Below are 23,251 nucleotides of genomic sequence, written 5' to 3'. Positions count from 1 at the left end.
CCCAGTTCTAACTGTTGCTTCCTGACCTGCAGGAAGGTGAGGTGGCCTGGTATTTCTATCAGTTTCAGAATTTTCCACAGTTTGCTGTGATCCATACAAGTCAAAGGCTTTGGCATAGTCAATAAAGCAGAAATAGATATTTTTATGGTATTCTCTTCCTTTTTCTATGATCCAGCGGATGTTGGCAGTTTGATCTCTGGTTCCTCTGCCTTTTGTAAATCCAGCTTGAACATCTGGAAGTTCACGGTTCATGTATTGTTGAAACCTGGCTTGTAGAATTTTGAGCATTACTTTACTAGTATGTGAGATGAGTGCAACTGTGTGGTAGTTTGAACATTCTTTGACTTTGCTTTTCTTTGGGACTGGAATGAAAACTGATCTTTTCCAGTCCTGGCTCACTGCTGAATTTTCCAAATTTATTGGCATAATGAGTATAGCAATTTCACAACATCATCTTTTAGGATTTGAAATAGCTCAACTGGAATTCCATCACCTCCACTAGCTTTGTTCATAGTGATGCTTCCTAAGGCCCACTTGACTTCACACTCCAGCATGTCTGGCTCTAGTCTAGGGATCACACCATCATGGTTATCTGGGTCCTGAAGATCTTTTTTGTATAGTTCTTTAGTGTATTCTTGCCACCTCTTCTTAATATCCTCTGCTTCTGTTAGGGCCATACCGTTTTTGTCCTTTATTGAGCGAGCCCATCTTTGCATGAAAAGTTCCTTTGGCATCTCTAATTTTCTTGAAGAGATCTCTAGTCTTTCCCATTCTATTGTTTTCTTCTATTTCTTTGCATTGATCACTGAGGAAGACTTTCTTATCTCTCCTTGCTATCCTTTGGAACTCTGCATTCAAATGGGTATATCTTTCCTTTTCTCCTTTGCCTTTCAGTTCAGTTAAGTTCAGTCACTCAGTCCTGTCTGACTCTTTGCAACCCCATGAACGGCAGCACACCAGGCCTCCCTGCCCATCACCAATCCTGGAGTTTACACAAACTCATGTCCATTGAGTTGGTGATGTCACCCAACCATCTCATCCTCTGTCATCCCCTTCTCTTTTTGCCCTCAATCTTTCCCAGCATCAGCGTCTTTTCAAATGAGTCAGCTCTTTGCATCAGGTGGCCAAAGTATTGGAATTTTAGCTTCAACATCAGTCCTTCCAATGAACACCCAGGATTGATTGCCTTTAGGATGGACTGGTTTAGGTCATACCTGAATGGTCTAGTGGTTTCCCCTTCTTTCTTCAGTTTAAGTCTGACTTTAGCAATAAGGAGTTCATGATCTGAGCCACAGTCAGCTCCCAGTCTTGTTTTGCTGACTGTATAGAGCTTCTCCATCTTTGGCTGCAAAGAATAAAATCAATGTGATTTCAGTATTGACTTTCTGGTAATGTCCACATGTAGAGCCTTCTCTTGTGTTGTTGGAAGAGGATGTTTGCTATGACCCATGTGTCCTCTTGTCCTTTTTTACGGTAAGCATCTTAGCAGATCAAACTAACAGGAAATGAAGGAATATGTACCTACAGCATGTTGTTCACAAACTACAATATTCACGAAGTGTTTATGACATCTTAACTACCATGATACAGACTTTTCAGTATAAAAGAACATTTTGATTGCAAAAACTTGGGAAAGAAAGAATGCAGATAAGGATTTGACGACTTGAATGACCAGCTTTGTGACTGACAAGACCTGGTGTGGTCAAAAATTCTGATTAGGAAAAACAAGTAGAAAATAAGGAACCAGGGTAACGTTTTACAGGTATTTATCATGAACCGGAAGTAGGCGTGCATACACTAGAAGAAACACAGCAGAGTGGCAGAATCCCTGAGTGTTCAGAAACCAAAGACTAAAAAAGAACAAGGCCTAAAACAACATGAGGGAAATTCTGATTTGACGAAAAGACCTTAACTCCTTAAGTACTGCAACTCAGTATAGGTGAAGCTATGCGAAGAATGCATCTGCTTCCTTTGAGTATATGCAGACCTCCAAGCGCAGAGGAACAATGAACAAGAGAATAACAAGAGCTTGCAAATGTGATTAAAAAATCTTTCAAGAATTATTTGGAAAATTACAATGAATTAGAGATATAACAGATCTCTAAACAAAAGAAAACATGGCCTCAATTAAAAAGAGTGCTGCCTGGTTCACTTAGAATCTAAATTTATCTTTGTATTGCATTGTCGATTTTAAGCCATCTCTCTCATGTTGTTCTCTGTTCCATAAGTCTGCTCTGCAATGGATGGACACATCTCCTCAAAAGTTCTTATTACTAGTTGCAGAAAAAGCTGTGTTTCCATATACACCTGTATTTTTAAAATACAGGAATTTTACCTTCCATTTAAGAGCTTAATTTTATCTAACATTCTTAAATAGCTGCTTCCACTTCTCTTTCAATATCTGTGCCCATCAGGCTTCTCTTCTATGCCCCCTCACTGCCCTGACTTTTTTTTCCTCTCCTTGCTGAGAAGTTTTTGTTGTTCAATCGTTCAGTTATGCCCGACTCTTTGAGACCCTGTGGACTGCAGCATGCCAGGCTTCCCTATCCTTCCAGAGTTTGCTCAAACTCATGTTCATTGAGTCAGTGAGGCCATCCAACCATCTCATCCTCTGTCACCCCCTTCTCCTTCTGTCGTCAATCTGCCCCAGCATCAGGGTCTTTTCCAATGAGTTGGCTCTTCACATCAGGTGGCTGAAGTAGGGGAGCTTCAGCTTCAGCATCAGTCCTTCCAATGAATATTCAGGGTTGATTGTTGAGAAGTAGGATGCTTCTTATTTCTCTTTTTATTGGGGAGGGTAAATTCCAGCTTTGAGTCTGAAAGTAAAGTTGCTCTGTTGTGTCCAACTCTTTGAGACCCCATGGACTGTAGGCCAGGCTCCTCCATGCATGGGATTCTCCAGGGAAGAATACTGGAGTGGGCTGCCATCTCCTTCTCCAGGGGATCTTCCTGATCCAGGGATTGAACCCAGGTCTCCTGCACTGCAGTCAGACGCTTTACCATCTGAGCCACCAGGGAATCCCATAAGCTCAACACAAATCCTCCAATGGGCAGTGCAGAGAGCTTATTTCCTGTGTACCACCAATAAATTACCCTGCCCAAGAGGGCCATCCCTAGGGCATGAGAGGCTCTTGGCAAATAACTTTGTGGTATCCTTCTCTAAAATGGTTAACACTGGCAAATTTATTTCTAAGGTGTAAAACAGAACTTATGGGCTCAGTCATAATGATTTTTTTGATGAAGAGATAGATAATGGGTGGAGTAGAGATGCATATTAGCTTATTTTCTTAGTGCCCATGTACTAACTTTTCCTGTTTGGGTCCAGGAATCAGTAATGTGTGTGTCTGTCACTCAGTCATGTCCAACTTTTTGAGACCGCATGGACTGTAACCTGCCAGGCTCCTCCATCCATGAGATTTTCCAGGCAAGAATACTGGAGTGGGTTGCCATTTCCTTCTCCAGGAGATCTTCCCGACCAAGAGACTGAACCCGGGTCTCCCACATTGCAAGCAGAATCTTTACCATATGAGTCACCACGAGGAATCACCAACACATGTTCTTTATTGTCACATGCATCATTCCTGGCTAATTTCTTATCACCCACTGGGAGAAAAAGGTAGCATGCTATTATTACTCACAGTGCCATGGCTCTTCAGAACCTTTTATATTTTTTAAAATGCAGGGCTTCTTGCCTCTGAAGTTTCTTTCTTCCACTTATTTAATGCTGGTTACTTCATTACTCCTGACACTATATCATCCATTGTGCTGCCCACGAATACTGGCTCCTGATGACTCTCACAGAAATTTTTATTGTGCTTCACTTCTAGTGTCCACAAAAAGAAGTCTTACATAAAAGATGCAGAGAAATGCAAATGATAATTTGTTTTCTGATCATGTAATCTGGGACCTCCCAGGTAGCTCAGCTGGTAAAGAATTTGCCTGCAATATAGGAGACCCCAGTTCAATTCCTGGGTCAGGAAGTTCCCCTGGAGAAGGGATAGGCTACCACTCCAGTATTCATGGGCTTCCCTCATGGCTCAGATGGTAAAGAATCCACCTGCAATGCAGGAGACCTGGGTTTGATCACTGCATAGGTAAGATCTCCTGGAGGAGGGCATGGCAACCCATTCCAGTATTCTTGCCTGGAGAATTCCCATGGACAGAGGAGCCTAGTGGGCTACAGTCCATGGGGTTGCAAACAGTCAGACACAACTGAGTGACTAAGCATAACACAGCACATATTAAATTTACTGTACATAACTGTATGATATAAATATAGAACAATGCATCCTCCAATCCTATTTCTACTCTGAACGCTTTAAAACATCACCAGAGCTTTCCTAGAGTGTACTGATCTCACCTCTGTCTTTTACACACTGTCACAAGTGGGGAAGACAACAGAAGTACCTGCCTTAGGGTAAGGAAGGCCTCTCCCTTGTCCAACAACCTGGGAGAGCATGACATCAGCATCTTGATCAGAGACAGGAGCGGATACCATATGGAAGGGTTCACTGGCACTACAGAGCAACAGCCTCAAAATGCCCAAGCAGATAAAGGCACAACTTCCCTCTAGGGCAAACCACTATGTAGTAGGCAGCCTATGGAGGGGTGTAACAACTTTTCTGGGTGCCAGAAGGAAGGGGTCAGGGATAAAGAATATCTGCCTCCAAACCTGCATACTCGGGTGCTGGAGACTGGAAGTGATCCTTTAGCCATGACATGGACAAGCAAGAGCCAACACATGGGTCTAGATACATGACAAAAGCTCAAGAGATACAGGTGGCCTGAAGGTACTCCCAAGGCCTAAACTTGTTCTATGTCCAACATGCATGAAAGCTCTTCAAAATGATCTCTATGTGAGCTCCATTCAGACACCCCAATCTTGTGTGAGATAACAAAAATATACTACACTGCACTGGCCAGCAGGAATAATCATCCCCCCAGGCTACCCTTCCGGATCAGGGCGCATTCATATGAGCCCTGCTACCACAAGGTCCTGAGATGATTCCACAGGTGTAAGTGCCACAGTGCCTCTGGATATCTGGTCAACCCATCACATAAGGTAGAGAGCTGCAAGCACTCCCCCTGAGAGAAAGTGAGACTGGGGCTCACTGACGTGCCAAACCAGGCTCAGGGTGCTCTGGCTGGGCAGCACTCAAAGCCCCCAGCACAAAATTTAAGGGGCGGTCAGAACATTTCAAGGACAGTACAGTCAGGGCACAGGGGCCTGGGACAAGGACCCCACTTGCTCAAATGTAAGGACAGTATTGCCCCAGATGCAGCAACTCATACTTTTAACTATCACACATCCAGAATGACACTGTACATACACCTGTAACTTATATCTCCTAGTTGATGTCAAACTAAATTTAATTCATATGTATTTCTTGACACTCCACCAAATGGCAAGATGTTTCACAATCTAAACATGGAAAATAATTATCACTTAGTCTGTTTTACTTCACTACTGATGAAACCAAAGCCACTCACTTGCCATTTCCCCTCCACCTCTTCACCCCAGCACTCACTCTATACCACTAATCAGGTTCCCAAAGTATAAGGTGGTGGTGGTGGTTGTTCAGTCTCTCAGTCTTGTCTGACTCTTTGTCACCCCATGAACTGCATTCTCAGCTAGACCCTGTGAAGTAGCCTTGATTTCCTCAGCACAGTGTAAGGTATCACTCACCAGCAGTGCTCAGTTAATACTTTCCAGATAAATGATCAAATTCCTATAACATGGATACGACTCTGAGAGTTCACTTAGCTCAGTTCAACATTGCACAGTGGTGATGATACAGCAAAAGTTTATGACATTATGAACATGAAAACTAGATCTCACAACCTAAAGAACCCTGAAATAAGAGCCTCAGCACTGACCTCAGTGATGGGATAAACAAACAGGCAACTGTGATCACTCCAATGTAATCCTATTAATCACAACAGCCCAGAATAAAAGGGGAGGAAACCATGAGGACTGCAGCAGGCACACTAAATTACCTTCCTCCACCACTGTCAACGGGAGGAAACAATTCATCATATTGAAGCCTGAAGCGTGTTTTCCACATGAAAAATGAACTTAAACATAATTTAATGAAACCTCAGAACACAGGTTCATTTCCATAATATTTGGGTATTTTAAAACTCTACAATTTCCTGACTAAATGATGATCAAAGACCACAGTGCTACCCTAAATGAAGTTCATTTTAAAATAGCTACTTTTGACCTTTACTGGCATGGAGTCCTTATATACTCTTTCTTGAATAAACAAACAGCTTTGCCACTGTGTACATGTTTTTGCTTTTGGGGACTTTCCATTTTCCAATGGAAATGGAAATTATGACAATTATCTGCAGCAGCTCAACTGTCCTCAAACCCTATACTAAACAGCTCCACCTCTCCATCAGCATGGCCACCTATCATTTTGCTTCATGTTGAAGTCTTTTTGGAGCTTTATAATAGATTTCAAGGACGATTTCTGCTATTTTCAAAAACTGGAGCAAATGTATATTGTTCAGAAAAATTGGAGAGGAAAAGGTACCTCAATCCATACCAAGAGCTTTTTAGAATATGCATATATTAAATTGAGCCCTGAGCAGAGGGGAGACATGACCAGTCATAGAGGAGGAAGCGGGGAGATTAGAATGCCCGAGGCACAGAGTGGAAAATAGAGAGGGCGTGAGGGATAGGAAGCCAGATGTTCCCGTGGGAAAGTGAGGACACCATTATCCAGAGCCTGGAAAAGCTGGTCTGGATTTCGCTTAACAGACCAAGGTCATACAGTAGGTATGGATGGATGACTTTTCTTCACATATCCGCATTTCCAGCAACTTAAGAATGTACGTGTCTATTTGAGTGTTACTGTTGGTATGTTAATGTGCTGTGAATGACTGGGGAAGATGGCGGATGGGGGATGAACTCCAAGGATCTCCCCACAGCGTCCAGGCTCCTGGAAATCATGAGTTAATGGTTTGCCTTTTTACCAGGCTGGGGAAACTCTACGAAGCAAGCCCTGCCTTTGGCAGCTCTCTATCTCCACAGCTGAACAACTGTGCCAGCTTGGCTAGGAGTGTTGGGCAGCTCTGTGTGTCACAGTGCAGGGCCAGCCTCTCCTCCTCATGGCAGTCATGTCTGATCTGCTCCAGCCTCTGCCACTGACTAGTTTGTGACTTCAGGCAGGTCCCTTCATTCCCCCACCCCCTAGCTTCTTTCCTCAGCACTGAGAATGGTAGCAGTGCGACAGCACCATCTACAGAGGTGAAATGATGTAACATGTGGAAAACATGGGACAGAGTGCCTTGCACAGCATGAGGCCTCAGTGAATGCTGACAATGTTTCTATTTGCAGTTTTGGTTCCTGTGGTTCTTCCAATGCAGAAAGCTTCCCTTCCTCTTCACAGTAGCATCTCTCAATGTTCCCACTCCTTTCCTCCAGCCCCCAGGGGCTGTCTCTTTTCTGGATGCCTGGGTCCACACAGGCTAACAGATGCTTCAGAGGTGTCCAGTCATCTCACAGACAGGTTGTTGTCCCCTAAGAGCTTGTTGCTGCTATGGAAGAAACAGTGCCCTGAGCACTGGCACTGGCTGCTTCCAAGTGTCAGATGGTTGGGACACTCACCATATTTACTACAAGAAGAAGAAAGCCTGAGGCATTCAGAGGGTTGCGAAAGCTGTCAGAATGGGCTAGGTAGGAGAAGGGCTAAGATTCAGGATGCCCTACATAAGCCTTGTTCAAACGGTTCTTGAAACTGTCAGAGTGGTCATAGCCAGTACAGGTATGAAAGTGACCAGGTTAGAAAGTTGGGTCCTAGGCATGCAGCTCTACAGCTACTTTTAAGCAAGCTTTTCTAGCATGCCTAAGTCATGTCCCAACCTCTCCTATACAAATCAAGCCAGAAATTAAATGCCCCTCTTAGCGGTATGTGCTCATGCTTTATACCCTCATTGTTTCTCAGGCTGAATGTCTACCACTGTGAAGGTCACAGAGCCCTCCTAGCCCTCTTAGAAGCAGAGAAGGTAATAAGAGACTGTTATTAAACAAGAGATGTCTGCCCCTCTCCTTACAGGGCCTCATACTCACGAAAGCAGATGGCGATTTTATGATGAATCAAACCAACTGGCGAGTAACTATCCAGGAAAGCAAAAGATGAAGACATATCCTCATCTCTAAAATCCAAGAAAAATTCTTTAAGCAGCACAAGTAAATCGACAGTTGTTCAAAACCAAAGTCACCTACTGAAACAAAACGGAACCCTGTGGGGCCCTCCCCAGAACCAAAGTTCCTGTGTGCACCCGGCTTCTTATTTGTAGGAGGCAAATAAATAAATAAATAAACCTTCAGCCACCACAGCCTTCCCAGAGGTCCAAAGAGCAGACTCAAGCAGTTAATTATCAGGATGATAGAGTCCCAGGGCTTCTAGTTCCTTCTAAAGGACAGTACCCAACAATCTGCTGTATACTTTTGAGTTGTTTCTGCAGAAACCAAAACCCCCCAAGCAGGTGGAGGATGGGAATGACATATTGACCACAAGCACACAGAACCCAGACTAGTCAGAACCCGAAGGCTGAGAGTCCGGAAACATCACACACCCTTCCACCCTCCCCACTAATTTAGACTTTAATCCTTATCTAAAAGCCATTGGACATTTGGGGTCTTCTGAGCACAAGCTGCCCATTCTCCTTGCTTGCCCTTTGCAATAAATCTTTCTGTACTCAAGACTCCGATGTTCTGGTTTGCTTGGCTTCACTGTGTATCCAGCACATGAACTCAGGGAAGGCCCAGGAGACTAAGGTCTTTCATTTCTACAAACAAGAAACGGGGGGTGTTGGTGACAAACTGGCTCTTGCCAAGGGCATTTGCCATCTGCCTCCGTGGGGATGAAGCCTGGGCTGCTGCAGCTGCTGACCTGCAACGTGCCCTGAAAGGAGTTCACGGGGGTGGGGGGGGGGGCGGAGAATGAGGCACTTTATGCTCCAAGAAAACTGGCAAAGCAGGTCTTTAGCTAATTAGAGGTTTTCAAGAACTGATTTTATGAGCCCAATCCTTGCACCTCCTCCATCTAGAAGAGCACTAAACGCCTTCAGGGTGACATCAGCTCCTTGTGACTAGCAGAAAGCCTTTTGTAAGATAAGTGCGTGACTGCATGAACTCACCAAAACCCCTTAGCCTCTTTGGAGCAGTTTCTCAGAGCAATCTGAACTGCTGTGCCCCAGGCTGCAGTCCTCATTTTGCCTCAAGTAAAACTTAAACCACAACGCTCACATTGGGCATCTTTTTAAGTCGAGTGGGGCTTTTGTACTCAGGAGAGACCTATAAGGTTTCAAACCCCCCTTTTCCCCTGATACTCCTCAGTCTTGATGGGAATAGGTATAGGTCAAGAAAAGGAAGAATGTTTTGGACAGAGATGTTAGCCTTAAACTCAGCAGAGGAACTCTGTTTTTAACAGGGACTCAGTTTCACTACTACTTGCCAGAGGGTGAAAAATGGATGAAGTCCATGTAGAAATTTACCAAATTCAAATAGCTGGGGAGGAGGAGAATGCCAGTGAGTTTGATTTACTAAATATCATTTTAAGTTTCAAAATGTAGCAGAAAGACACATTTATATGTATTAGTTATATTTGTATGAAGTAACATATTGCTAAACTGCCTCCTAAAGTATTTACTCAAGCAGGTAAATACCAACTCTCTTCTGGTATCATTTCTCAGTGAGCCTTTTCTTCACACACCATATGAACCAAATTTCAACCTGATCCTGGTCAAATGATCATGAAATTAACAGTGATAAAGAAAATAATGATTTGCCTTATTCTTCACATTTAACAATTCTTTAAAAAATAAAAATTTTACGATGATTCCTCTTATAATGTGTGGGTCACTTTCATCAGATAAGAAAGGTGGTACTAATGAACCTATTTGCAGGGCAGCCATGGAGACACAGACATAAAAATCAGGCTTGTGGGCACAGTGTGGGAGGCAGAGGGCGGATACACTGACAGTAGCATGGAGACGTGGACTTTACCACCCGTAAAAGAGCAAGGAGGAATCTGCTGTGTGACACAGGGAGCTCAACCCAGTGTTCTGTGACAACCTAGAGGTGTGGGACGAGGATGGGGTGGGAGGTGGGAGGGGAGGTTCTGGAGAAAGGGAACACGTGTACACCTGTGAGTGATTCATGTTGAGGCATGGCACAATACTGTAGAGCAAATAGCCTACAAGAAAAAAAAATTTTTAAAGGAAACTTCCAATTGTTCAAAAATTCTCCTTTCATGTCTCTGACTATAGAGGAAATCCATCACTTCGTTGCCTTAATATTCATTCTCCCTTTCTCTAGCAATGAAGCCACTGATTTCCTGATTTGTGGGAAGACTGACTTCCTATCTTGGCTCCTGATGATCGTTTCATAGTCACATCAACTGGAAGGAAGTGGGATGGATAAGACTGTCCCCTATCCCCTATCTCCTCTATTCTCTGCCTTCTGCTTCATTTTTCTCATTCTCCACAGGTCTACATTCTCAATTCCCTCATTCCCATGGCAGAATATAGTACGTTTTGTTGTTACAGCCTCTATCCAGTTCCAAAGGACCAAGACTGCAATGAGCACACGTTTCTCTACTACTTGATCCAACAGATATTGCCATGAGCGCAGGGGCTTACATTAGTAGAAAGTTGTATGGCCCATTCCTCAAAAATATAGGATCAAACACAAAAGACAGGGTGGGTTCATCAGTTGGTGGCACCCCACCTGAAAGCTGTCTACTATTATCTTCACTTTTAATAATGCCTTTTTTTCTTCTCCACAATGTACCAACATTCCCAAATGATAGCATACCATGATTCAAACAAGGCAACATTTTTGAAGTCTGGCTGTCAAGAACAGTTATAAAGAGAATCTAACGTTTCCAAGGTAACATCAGCATCAATGTCATCTTCCATAAAGGATGATGGAAGTTACCCAAGTCATTAGGCATGTTTTTCACAAAGGCTTTATCATCAGCCTCATATATTCAGATGTCTTCATGCAAGATTCCCAGTAGCTAACCCACAGCAAAGAAAGTTAATCTGTTGTCTTCATAATTTGCCCAATGTCAGCCAGAGTCTGAGGAATAACACAAGCATCACACAGGTGACAAATGGTTGGTTTGTTTCAAGGACAAGTTAACAAAGAAAAGGATTATTTGCATAAATTACAAATGTGTGAAGTATCCTTGAACATCTAGATTATTATCCAAATTCTGCAGCTGGAAGCATACATTTAACAAACAACCATATGGAATAATCACTAGGTTCAGTGAATTTAATGAAAGCTTGACATACAACTAAATGGATTCAGAGCAAAGAGATTCCCAAAAGGAAGGAGAATTAGAACTTCATGTCATGTTGCCACAGAGATCCTATTAGTTGATAGCAATGAAAGCAGACATCAAATTATTTTTACATTATGTCTATTCCACCAACCAACATTGTGAAGGAAAAAAATATTTCATGACATAATTTAGCAAATACCTCCACAGAATCTGAGCCATGCAGTCAGCTGTTAATCTTGTGCTGCCTTGCAAAAATCTCTTGATTGCCTTAGGTTGTCATGCAGTGATCTATGTTTGGACTTCCTCTTCTTAGCAAATTACAAGTTCCACGCGAACCCTACACCTAGCATGAGTAGACTCAATTAATTTTGTTTGAACAACTGATTATAAAACCGATAACAGTGATGGGTCAACTGTAGGTGTAATTACCAAGGAAGAATCCAGTTTCCAATTTTTAGACTCACCCCTACAATCATTCCATCATATTCATGGTCTGTGAGGAAAAGTACATTTCAATTGTTTGTTTTACTTTCTCAGTTACAGCCTTAGAACTTTTAACAGTGCCTGGCACAATCTAGGGGCTGAATAAGCATCTGTTAAGGGAGCAAATGAATTCCACCAATGTGATCAAGCATAACAGGAAGGGTCTGCATCCATTTAACTTTTCATATACAGACAGAACCATCCTTCTTCATTTCTATTTCTAATCCCTCCAAATCAATAGAAAAACCAGAAGACAAAGATATATATACTGAGGGCTTAGAAAAGGGACTTTTGAGAAAAGGGTTGGATGGCTGAAGTTGTTTCCCCTGGTGTCAACATTGGTTGTCTAGGCATCTTTACTTTTTTCTCATCCCAGGTGGTTTGAGTGGTAAAGAATCCACCTGCCACTATAGGAGACATGGGTTTGATCTGTGGGTTGGTCGGGAAGATCCCTTGCAAGAAGAAACGGCAACCCATTCCAGTATTCTTAACTAGAGAATCCCGTGGACAGAGGAACCTGGTGGACTACAGTCCATGGGGTCACAAAGAGCCAGACACGACTGAGCACACTCCCACCTCGCACACCACATTAGGTGTGCAATGACACACCACTTGTTCAATTGGTGATTTTAACTCAGATGATGAGACTGAGAGCTGACTTCATTAATCTCCTTACTTATATGAAGAAGTATTAAATGAAAGATTCTAGGCAGCTGCTGGTCATTTTGAATAAGAAGAAATGCCTTAAAGGGAAGCAAGAAAGAAATGGACTAGACATGAGAAAGAACTTCAAATTGATTAGATATTGAGAATATTCCAAGTAATGGTCATAAAATGGTCCTATCAGATACCTTCAAAGCAGAGAAAAACTTTTTTAAACTTTTACAAAATCCTCCAAGGAGACTATCTTCAATGGGTCCATAAGGTTCCTGCCTGTTCACTGAGACTTCATTAAGTCCTGATTCCCTCTGCTTCCTTAGGAGTGCATTCCCTGTCTCAGAATTTGAAATCAAAATATCAAGCAATTTAGATGTTGATTAATTAAATTCTGCCTTTCAAATTTTCAGGTATTAAAGAAATTATCCAATAAGAGGAATTATTTTCTCTGCACTAAGAATGGAGTGAGGTGCCATCACCATGTACACACTGCAAAGCAATATGCCCTCACTCTGAGGCACAAAACTGGTATTACTCATCTTTTCATAAATTATTTTAATTCAGTTCTGGAAAAACTTTTAATATAGATACTTTCCCTTTCTCCATCCACATACTCATTTGCATTTTCAGTTTCTAGGTTTGTAATATATATATTAAAAAATACTATTTAAATGTATAGTCCTTTGAGATTAACTGCTTTCTTCAGTTTACATATTTACAGAGAAATGGTACAGGCCCAAAGTCACTGTAAATAATTGGTGGGAAAAAAGATCAAATTAGATCAATGTGTTTTTGCCAAAGCCCATGTGGCCCAGAGGCTTTTTTTAGATGTACATGGCATTGTGTTCATCTATTGCTCTGTATTTCTCATTCTATGCTCATCTCTGGGTGATATCATTCATGCCCAGGAATTGTCAAGTGTTATCAAGAAGACCTACAGCCTTTACTCTGAATGCTGGACTCATCTAGCAACTGCAACCTGATATTTCCTTTTGGACATTTCAAATGCCTCTCAAAATCTACCAATTTAAACTTTAACTCATGAACTTTTCCTATGTCCTCCTCTGCTAAAACGCATGGCCTCCTCCAGGGATGTCTGCCTCAGGGACGAGAACTACCATCCACCCTGCTGTGCAAACCACAAAGCACTGTCGCATTAGGGCCTGCTGATCTACATGTCCTAAAATATCTTTCACACTTGTTTTCTGTATTTCCAGTGGCTCCACTCTAGTCCAGCCTACGTTATCTGTTTCTGCAATATCCATCCTACTGCTCTCCCTGAATTCACACTTGCCTCCTCTTCAGTCCATTCTGGACTCTGTAGGCAAAGTGATCTTCTAAAACTAAAATGTCTCTTCCATCCTGAAAATGTTTTAGGAACAATAAAATCCTCAACAGGGCATAAAACAATCTTTGTGACCAAGCCCATTCCTCTGCTATGACCCATAATCAGGATATGTGTCTCCTGCTCTGTGCCCGAATTAGAGCCCTAAGTTTGCTATGTGTCCATGATATGTGTCCACTGATAAGTCTGACGCTTCACTAGACTAAACAATCTTAAAGGCGGGAATAATGTGCATTTTTCTCAGTCTCATTCTAGAAGTAACACAGTTCATAGCACCAATAGATGCCCCACAAATAACTCTTCAGTGGGTGATGAACAGGTGACCTTTTATTGAAGGATAAGTAGCCCTCTGGAGATACAATTTCAGAAAGATATAGATTCAGGATATTACTTTCCTATGGAACCCTTCTACCTCTCCCAGAATATTTGAAATTCCAAGACTAAGGCACAAGGCCTTTTATTCCACTATTTGAAAGAAGGCTTAAAATAGAAAAGCCCTTGGGAGCTAGGGGAAATATATTTAGGCCCTGGAGACAGTATGTCAAAGAGAGAAAAAGGGAAGCTAAAAGGGAGGCTGCTTCCATTGCAATTTCCCTGAGGCCTCAGAGGAGTTACCAGACAACAGATCAGGGTGTTTCTAAAGCTCCTTCTCCTCATAACTGTGGATTTAATTTCATTCCAGTTTCTAGACTCAATGCTGTCCAAGGGCAAGGGAAATTGAAGGACTTGGGAATCTCAGGCACTCCAGAATTCAGCTAAGCTTGTCTTGACCTTGTAATTTAGGCATAAGATCTATGATTTTTTTTTTTAAGGAAAAAACCATGCTTAATTGAAAAATAAAGCAATGCATCTGAAATAAGACTCTGTTTAACAACATAAATTGTAACTGCTGAGGCCTGTTAAGTGGTACTATGAAATTTAGGTATAAATTATCAACACAGTTTCTTCCCTTACCCCAATTCAGCCATCTGCATATTAAAAACAAGGACTGTCTCATTAATTTGAACTGTGTACCTGTAAAGCCAATCCCTATTCCTAAACAACTGATCAAAGGATGGGAGGTTTTAAACAAAGATTTCCATACTGAGGAGCTCCCAGATAACAGCAAAGAAAGTCAATATTTTCCTTACGAAAAACTTACATGAGAGAGAGGGTGGGATGATTTGGGATAATGGCATTGTAACATGTATAATATCATATAAGAAACAAATCACTAGTCCAGGTTCGATGCAGGATACAGGATTCTTGGGGCTGGTGCACTGGGATGACCCAGAGGGATGATATGGGGAGGGAGGTGGGAGGGGGGTTCAGGATTGGGAACACGTATACACCCGTGGCGGATTCATGTTGATGTATGGCAAAACCAATACAATATTGTAAAGTAATTAGCCTCCAATCAAAATAAATAAATTAAAAAAAACTTACATGAAAGGCACATAAGACAATAAATGATATTTAACTAATCCACAAACTTTAAAACACAATTTCATCAAAATGACCTCTACAATTTTCCTTTAAAGACATTCTCAAATCTCAGAATGGTTTAACGTGACATACTGGAAGTACTACATTTTGAAAGAAAGTACTAAAGTTATTGACAGAATGTGGTCCACTGGAGAAGGGAATGGCAAACCACTTCAGTATTCTTGCCTTGAGAACCCCATGAACAGTATGAAAAGGCAAAATGATAGGATACTGAAAGAGGAACTCCCCAGGACTGTAGGTGCCCAATATGCTATTTGAGATCAGTGGAGAAATCACTCCAGAAAGAATGAAGGGAGGGAGCCAAGGCAGAAACAACACCGAGATGCGGATGTGACTGGTGATGGAAGTAAAGTCCAATGCTGTAAAGAGCAATATTGCATAGGAACCTAGAATGTTAGGTCCATGAATCAAGGCAAACTGAATGTGGTCAAACAGGAGATGGCAAGAGCGAACGTCGACATTCTAGGAATCAGCAACTAAGATGGACTGGAATGGGTGAATTTAACTCAGATGACCATTATATCTACTACCGTGGGCAGGAATCCCTTAGAAGAAATGGAGTAGCATCATAGTCAACAAAAGAGTCCAAAATGCAGCACTTGGATGCAATCTCAAAAATGACAGAATGATCTTTGTTCATTTCCAAGGCAAACCATTCAGTATTACGGTAATGCAAGTCTATGCCCTGACCAATAATGCTGAAGAAGCTGAACTTGAACGGTTCTATGAAGACCTTTGTTGCTGCTAAGTCGCTTCAGTCATGTCCGACTCTGTGCGACCCCAGAGATGACAGCCCACCAGGCTCCCCTGTCCCTGGAATTCTCCAGGCAAGAACACTGCAGTGGGTTGCCATTTCCTTCTCCAATGAATGAAAGTGAAAAGTGAAAGGGAAGTCGCTCAGTCGTGTCCGACTCTTAGCGACCCCGTGGACTGCAGCCTACCAGGCTCCTCTGTCCATGGGATTTTCCAGGCAAGAGTACTGGAGTGGGGTGCCATTGCCTTCTCCAATGAAGACCTATAAGACCCTTTAAAACTAATACCCAAAAAAGATGCCTTTTTTATTATAGGGGACTGGAATGAAAAAGTACAAAGTCAAGAAACACCTGGAGTAACAGGCAAATTTGGCCTTGGAGTAGAGTGAAGCAGGGCAAAGGCTAATAGAGTTTTGCCAAGAGAACACACCGGTCATAGAAAATCCTCTCTTCCAAAAACACAAGAGAAGACTCTACACATGGACATCACCAGATGGCCAACACCAAAATCATATTGATTATATTCTTTGTAGCCAAAGATGGAGAAGCTCTATACAGTCAGCAAAAACAAGACGGGGAGCTGACTGTGGCTCAGATCATGAAATCCTTATTGCCAAATTCAGACTTAAATTGAAGAAAATGGGGAAAACCACTAGACCACTCAGGTATGACCTAAATCAAATCCCTTATGATTATACAGTGGAATTAAGAAATAGATTTAAGGGACTAGATATGATAGGCAAGAGTGCCTGATTAACTATGAGTGGAGATTCTTGACATTGTACAGGAGACAGGGATAAAAACCATCCCCTAGAAGAAATGCAAAAAAGCAAAATGGCTGTCTGAGAAGGTCTTACAAATAGCTGTCAATAGAAGAGAAGCAAAAAGCAAAGGAGAAACGGAAACATATACCCATTTGAATAAAGAGTTTCAAAGAATGGCAAGGAGAGATAAGAAAGCCTTCCTTAGCAATCAATGCTAAGAAATAGAGGAAAACAATAGGATGGGAAAGACTAGAGATCTCTTCAAGAAAATTAGAGATACCAAGGGAACATATCATGCAACGACAGGCTCAAAAAAGGACAGAAATGGTATGGACCTAACAAAAGCAGTGGCAAGAATACACAGAAGAACTGTACAAAAAAGATCTTCATGACCCAGATAATCACGATGGTGTGATCACTCACCTAGAGCCAGACATCCTGGAATGTGAAGTCAAGTGGGCCTTAGGAAGCATCACTACGAACAAAGCTAGTGGAGGTGATGGAACTCCACTTGAGCTATTTCAAATCCTAAAAGATGATGCTGTGAAAGTTCTGCACTCTATATGCCAGCAAATTTGGAAAATTTAGCAGTGGTCACAGGACTGGAAAAGGTCAGTTTTCATTCCAATCCTTAAGAAAGGCAATGCAAAAGAATGCTCAAACTACCACACAATTGCACTCATCTCACATGCTACTAACGTAATGCTTAAAATTCTATAAGCAAGGCTTCAACAATACATGACCTATGAACTTCCAGATGTTCAGACTGGTTTTAGAAAAGGCAGAGAAAACAGAGATCAAATTGCCAACATCTGCTGGATCATGGAAAAAGCAAGAGAGTTCCAGAAAAACATCTATTTCTGCTTTATTGACTATGCCAAAGCCTTTGACTGTGTGGATCACAATAAACTGTGGAAAATTCTGAAAGAGATGGGAATACCAGACTACCTGACCTGCCTCCTGAGAAACCTATATGCAGGTCAGGAAGCAAAAGTTAGAACTGGACATGGAACAACAGACTGGTTCCAAATAGGAAAAGGAGCATGTCAAGGCTGTATATTGTCACCCTGCTGATTTAACTTATATACAGAGTACATCATGAGGAATGTTGGGCTGGATGAAGCTCAAGCTGGAATCAAGATTGCCGGGAGAAATATCAATAACCTCAGATATGCAGATGACACCACCCTTATGGCAGAAAGTGAAGAAGAACTAAAGAGCCTCTTGATGAAAGTGAAAGTGGAGAGTGAAAAAGTTGGCTTAAAGCTCAACATTCAGAAAACTAAGATCATAGCATCTGGTCCCATCACTTCATGACAAATAGATGGGGAAACAGTGGCAGACTTTGTTCATTTGGGCTCCAAATTCACTGCAGATGGTGATTGCAGCCATGAAATTAAAAGATGCTTACTCTTGGAAGGAAGGTTATGACCAACCTAGACAGCATATTAAAAAGCAGAGACATTACTTTGCCAACAAAGATCCATCTAGTCAAGGCTATGCTTTTTTTCTGGGTGAGAGTTGGACTATAAAGAATTGATGCTTTTGAATTGTGGTGTTGTAGAAGACGCTTGAGAGTCCCTTGGACTGCAAGGAGATCCAACCAGTCCATCCTAAAGGTGATCAGTCCTGAGTGTTCATTGGATTGACTGATGCTGAAACTGAAACTCCAATACTTTGGCCTCCTGATGCGAACAGTGGACTCATTTGAAAAGCCCTGATGCTGGGAAAGATTGAAGGCAGGAGAAGAAGGGGACGACAGAGGATCAGATGGTTGGATGGCATCACCGATTTGATGGACATGAGTTTGGGTAGACTCCGGGAGTTGGTGATGGACAGGGAGGCCTGGTGTGCTGCAGTCCATGGGGTCACAAAGAGTCATACATGACTGAACAACTGAACTGAATGTAAGATAAAAACAAAAGGGATTCTCTTTTCAGCATTACAAGATAATATTGTAAGTTTTAACTTTTAACTTATCAAAAGAATTTGTTTTTAGATGACCCACCTTTATTTTTCAATTAAAAATACTAAAACAATAGACTGAACTATAGGCTTCCCTCATAGCTCAGTTGGTAAAGAATCTGCCTGCAATGCAGGAGACCCCAGTTCAATTCCTGGTTTGGGAAGATCTGCTGGAGAAGTAATAGTCTGCCCACTCCTGTATTCTTGGGCTTCCCTTGTGGCTCAGCTGGTAAAGAATACACCTGCAATGCTGGAGACCTGGGTTCAATCCCTGGGTTGGTAAGATCCCCTGGAGAAAGGAATGGCTACCCACTCTAGTATTGTGGCCTAGAGAATTCCATGGACTGTATAGTCCATGGGGTCACAAAGACTCGAACACGAGTGAGCCACTTTCACTTTCAATTTTATTAATATATACATCAACTTATTGAAACAATGACTTCATAAAGTTTTCTCCCTAAAGATGGCACTTTCAGGTACAAAGATGCAGACATCTACAGCCTTCAGATGTTTATTTTAAAAGATTCTTCAACAGCATTTTGATAGCTAGTTTCCTCATCTAGCTGAAGATTCACAAATTCTCCATAATCAAACTGATGTCTTTTGATTTCGATGACTAACAAAATTTCGAGTAATCTGGCTAGATCTACCCAAGGAAGAGATACACAAATAGGACACATCCCAGGAAGCATTCTGAAAGGTGATCACTGTCACAGTGATCCAGGAAATGCTCTCTCATCATATTTGATTCTTGACACAAAGGACACTTTAAAGTGGGATGCCCAGAAGAGCTTGTGTTCTCTTGGTAAGATTCTGTGTTGTCAGGTGTGGATGTTTCAGTCTTATTACTGTTCCATACTGAATTTTGAGAGATCTGAAAGTTTGGAATGACAGAAGAAACACCATATTCATCTCAATACTTCTTATGAGATTTGTAATGATGTCTCATGCAATAGAATTGAATCTGTTTTGCACAGCATCTGCAGCTACCAGAAAATTTCCTCATGATATTTTCAAGGTCTAAGGCCCATTCAGGACACTCTCTCTCTCTCCTAGTTACATTTCCACGACAGAAGGGACAGTATATTCCACTTTCTCTCATTGCAGTCAGGAAACATTTTCTACAGAAAACGTGCAGACAGGTCACAGTATACATGGGAGTTGTGAACACCTCCTGACAGACGGGGCAGAAGAAAACATCCTTGATATAGGATGAGGCCACAGAGAGCTCCTCACCCATGGTGGGGTATGGGGATGAAGGAAACCACAGGGGCAGTGGCCAAAATAGTGGGTGACCAGGGTTCCGACCCCCTGCATGAATCCTGCTATCTATGACTCTTATCCTAATCCTTCTGTTTGAAATTTCTGCCCTAGTGCTAACAACTTGTGGACAATTGTTATTTCTAAGATCTGTGTCTTTTATATCTTGTCCAGTACTGTCTGCTTCCTTGTGTCCCTCCAAGTTCAAGAGCTGCAGTACTGGTAGAAATCCCACCCCTTGACAGAATATGCTTTGTAGTTTCTAGTTAGTCACTCAGTTGTATCCAAATCTTTGCCACCCCAAGGAATATAGAATGCCAGGCTCCTCTGTCCAAGGGATTTTCCAGGCAAGAATGCTTGAATGGGTTGTCACTTCCTTCTCCAGGGGATCTTCCTGACCCAGGGATCACAGTTGCGTCTCCCGCTTGGAGGCAGGTTCTTCAGCACTGAGCCATCTGGGAGCCTCGAGAGGTCATGGCAGAAGCTGGCAGATCCTTGGTGGCGAGTTTTTGCCCCAACTGCCTGGATTCTCTACTCCTCTGCTCTGTCAGGACATCAGTTCAGTTCAGTCGCTCAGCAGTGTCTGACTCTTTGCAACCCCATGGACTGCAGCATGCCAGGCCTCCCTGTCCATCACCACCTCCTGCAGTCTACTCAAACTCATGTCCATTGAGTCTGTGATGGTATCCTAACCTCTGATCCTCTGTCTTCCCCTCCCTCACCCACCTTCAAGCTTTCCCAGCATCAGGGTTTTCCCAGTGAGTCAGCTCTTCGCATCACGTGGCCAAAGTAGTGGAGTTTCAGCTTCAGCATCAGTCCTTTCAATGAACACACAGGACTGGTCTCCTTTAGGATGGACTGGTTGGATCTCCTTGCAGTCCAAGGGACTCTCAAGAGTCTTCTGTAACACCACAGTTCAAATGCATCAATTCTTTGGTGCTCAGCTTTTTTCACAGTACAACTCTCACATCCATACATGACTACTGGAAAAACCATAGCCTTGACTAGATGGACCTTTGTTGGCAATGCAATGTCTCTGCTTTTTAATATGCTGTCTAGGTTGGTCATAACATTCTTTCCAAGGAGTCAGTGTCTTTTAATTTCATCACAGTCACCATTAGCAGTGATTTTGGAGCCCAAAATAATAAAGTCTGTCACTGTTTCCCCATCTATTTCCCATGAAGTGATGGAACTGAATGCTATGATCATAGTTTTGTGAATGTTGAGTTTTAAGCCAACTTTTTCACTCTCCTCTTTCACTTTCAACAATAGGCTCTTTAGTTCTTCTTCACTTTCTGCCATAAGGGTGGTGTCATCTGCATATCTGAGGTTATTGATATTTCTCCCGGCAATCTTAACTCCAGCTTGTGCTTCCTCCAGCCCAGCATTTCTCATGATGTACTCTGCATATAAGTTAAATAAGCAGGGTGACAATATACAGCCTTGACGTACTCCTTTTCCTATGTCCAGTTCCTATGTTGTTCCATGTCCAGTTCTAACTGTTGCTTCGTGACCTGTGAAAGATTCTTAAACAAGAGAGAAGTAGCATCAAGCACAAACAAAAAGGTTGATAAGTTGGATTCCATTAAAATATAAAACATCTGTACATAAAAAGTTACTGTTAAGAGAATAAGAAGATATATCACAAAGTAGAAGATGCTTTCAATACAGATATCTGAATAAAGACTTATAGAATATATAAAGATATTGTATAAATCAGTCAAAGAAAGCAGGCATTTTTAAAAGAGTTTAAGTACAGAACAGGAATTTCACCCCCAAAAAATATTCAAATGACCAATAAACAAATATAAAGATACTTAATTTCATTAGTCATCCAGGAAATTTAAAATAAACTAACAATAAAATCTGTTATGCACTTGCGAAAACAGTTTAAAATAAAACAGAACAATACCAAGTGTTTGTGAAGATGTGGAGTACCAACAGCTCTCATATATTGCTGTTATGATTTTAAATTACAATAATTTTGAAATTCATATTATCACTTGGGAAAACTTTTTGGCAACTCAGTATAGACCAAAACTGTACATATGTAAATCCTATGTGCTAGCAATTCCATTCCCAGAGATATACTCTACACCAATGAATGTACATGTACAACAGAATACTTGTAAAAGAATCCTTATTTCAGCATTCTTTCTAATTTAAAAAACTGAGAACTGGAGGCCTGGCGTGCTGCAGTTCATGGGGTCGCAAAGAGTCGGACACGACTGAGCGACCGAACTGAACTGAGAACTGTAGAATGGATAAATTGTAAAAAAAAAAAAAACAACAATTCAAGCAATGGAATATCACATGGCAATGAAAGAGATCAAAGCACTGCAACATGAAACATCTATAAATCTCACAGACATAATCTTGAGCTAAAAAGGGCAAAAATAGTAGAGTCCATTTTCTAACGTTCCATTTATATTAAGTTCTAAAACAGACAAACCAATCCATATTGATAGAAGTTCTTAGAATAGTGAGTCCTTTTATGGAGGTTGCTGACTGGAGGGAACAAAGAGGAGGCCCATGGAGGTGTTAGTATTCCTTTTCTTGATATGAGAGGTGGTGACACTGATTCTACATACATAAAAACACTTTTGTGCAGTATTATATTTTTCTTCAATTAAAACATATACCAGAAAACTGTATAAATCATCCCAGAAGCCAGATATATACGACTGATACGCTGTCAAATGCCTAGAATCTTGGTACAATTTATGTTCCATTTTCGAACCAACACCTGAAACCCAGTATTTTCCAGGAGGATGAATGATCAAACAACTACTTCAGAAACAAGAACTGCCATTAAAGCAATTTCCAATATCCCTACCTTGTCTCAGGAAGTTTGTGGCAAGTTACTCCATGAATAGAATAACTAAATACTCAGTGACACAAATAGAAGGTTACTCCTGTACTCAACAGTTATGCTATTAAGCTTAGAAATGATTATATTGTGGCAAAATTATCACTGATTCAACGTAACTTTCTTACCATTGGTTATTTTGTGATGACTTAGCTCCAATTTTGAATCTTGACCATCAGACCACAGATGTTTTAAAGTAAAGGCCTAAAACATCATGGTTTTAAGGGTTTACTGTACTGAAAGGAACTAAGTGAAGATTTTAAACTCAAACTTTTGAAATATTTACTTGATAAAATAAAAGAAAGTCTCAACCTTGTCTTTGTAGTCCTTGGAAATGGATTGATTTTTATGTTGATTCCCTACATCTA

The 23,251-nt window shown here is 41.5% G+C and overlaps 1 protein-coding gene and 1 pseudogene across 3 annotated transcripts in view; both read right to left on the bottom strand.

The window, feature by feature from the left end:
* KCNN2 (potassium calcium-activated channel subfamily N member 2) overlaps positions 1–23,251 on the bottom strand; it is a 495,496-nt gene that overhangs the window by 423,922 nt on the left and 48,323 nt on the right. The window lies entirely within an intron of this gene.
* Positions 1,352–23,251, bottom strand: part of LOC132346323 (E3 ubiquitin-protein ligase RNF138-like) — a 70,225-nt pseudogene continuing 48,325 nt past the window's right edge.

The sequence above is a fragment of the Bos taurus genome, chromosome 10 (genome assembly GCF_002263795.3).
Source record: "Bos taurus isolate L1 Dominette 01449 registration number 42190680 breed Hereford chromosome 10, ARS-UCD2.0, whole genome shotgun sequence".
NCBI lineage: Eukaryota > Metazoa > Chordata > Mammalia > Artiodactyla > Bovidae > Bos > Bos taurus.
Note: the sequence above shows the minus strand (reverse complement) of the source record. Positions and strands in the feature narration are given on the sequence as shown.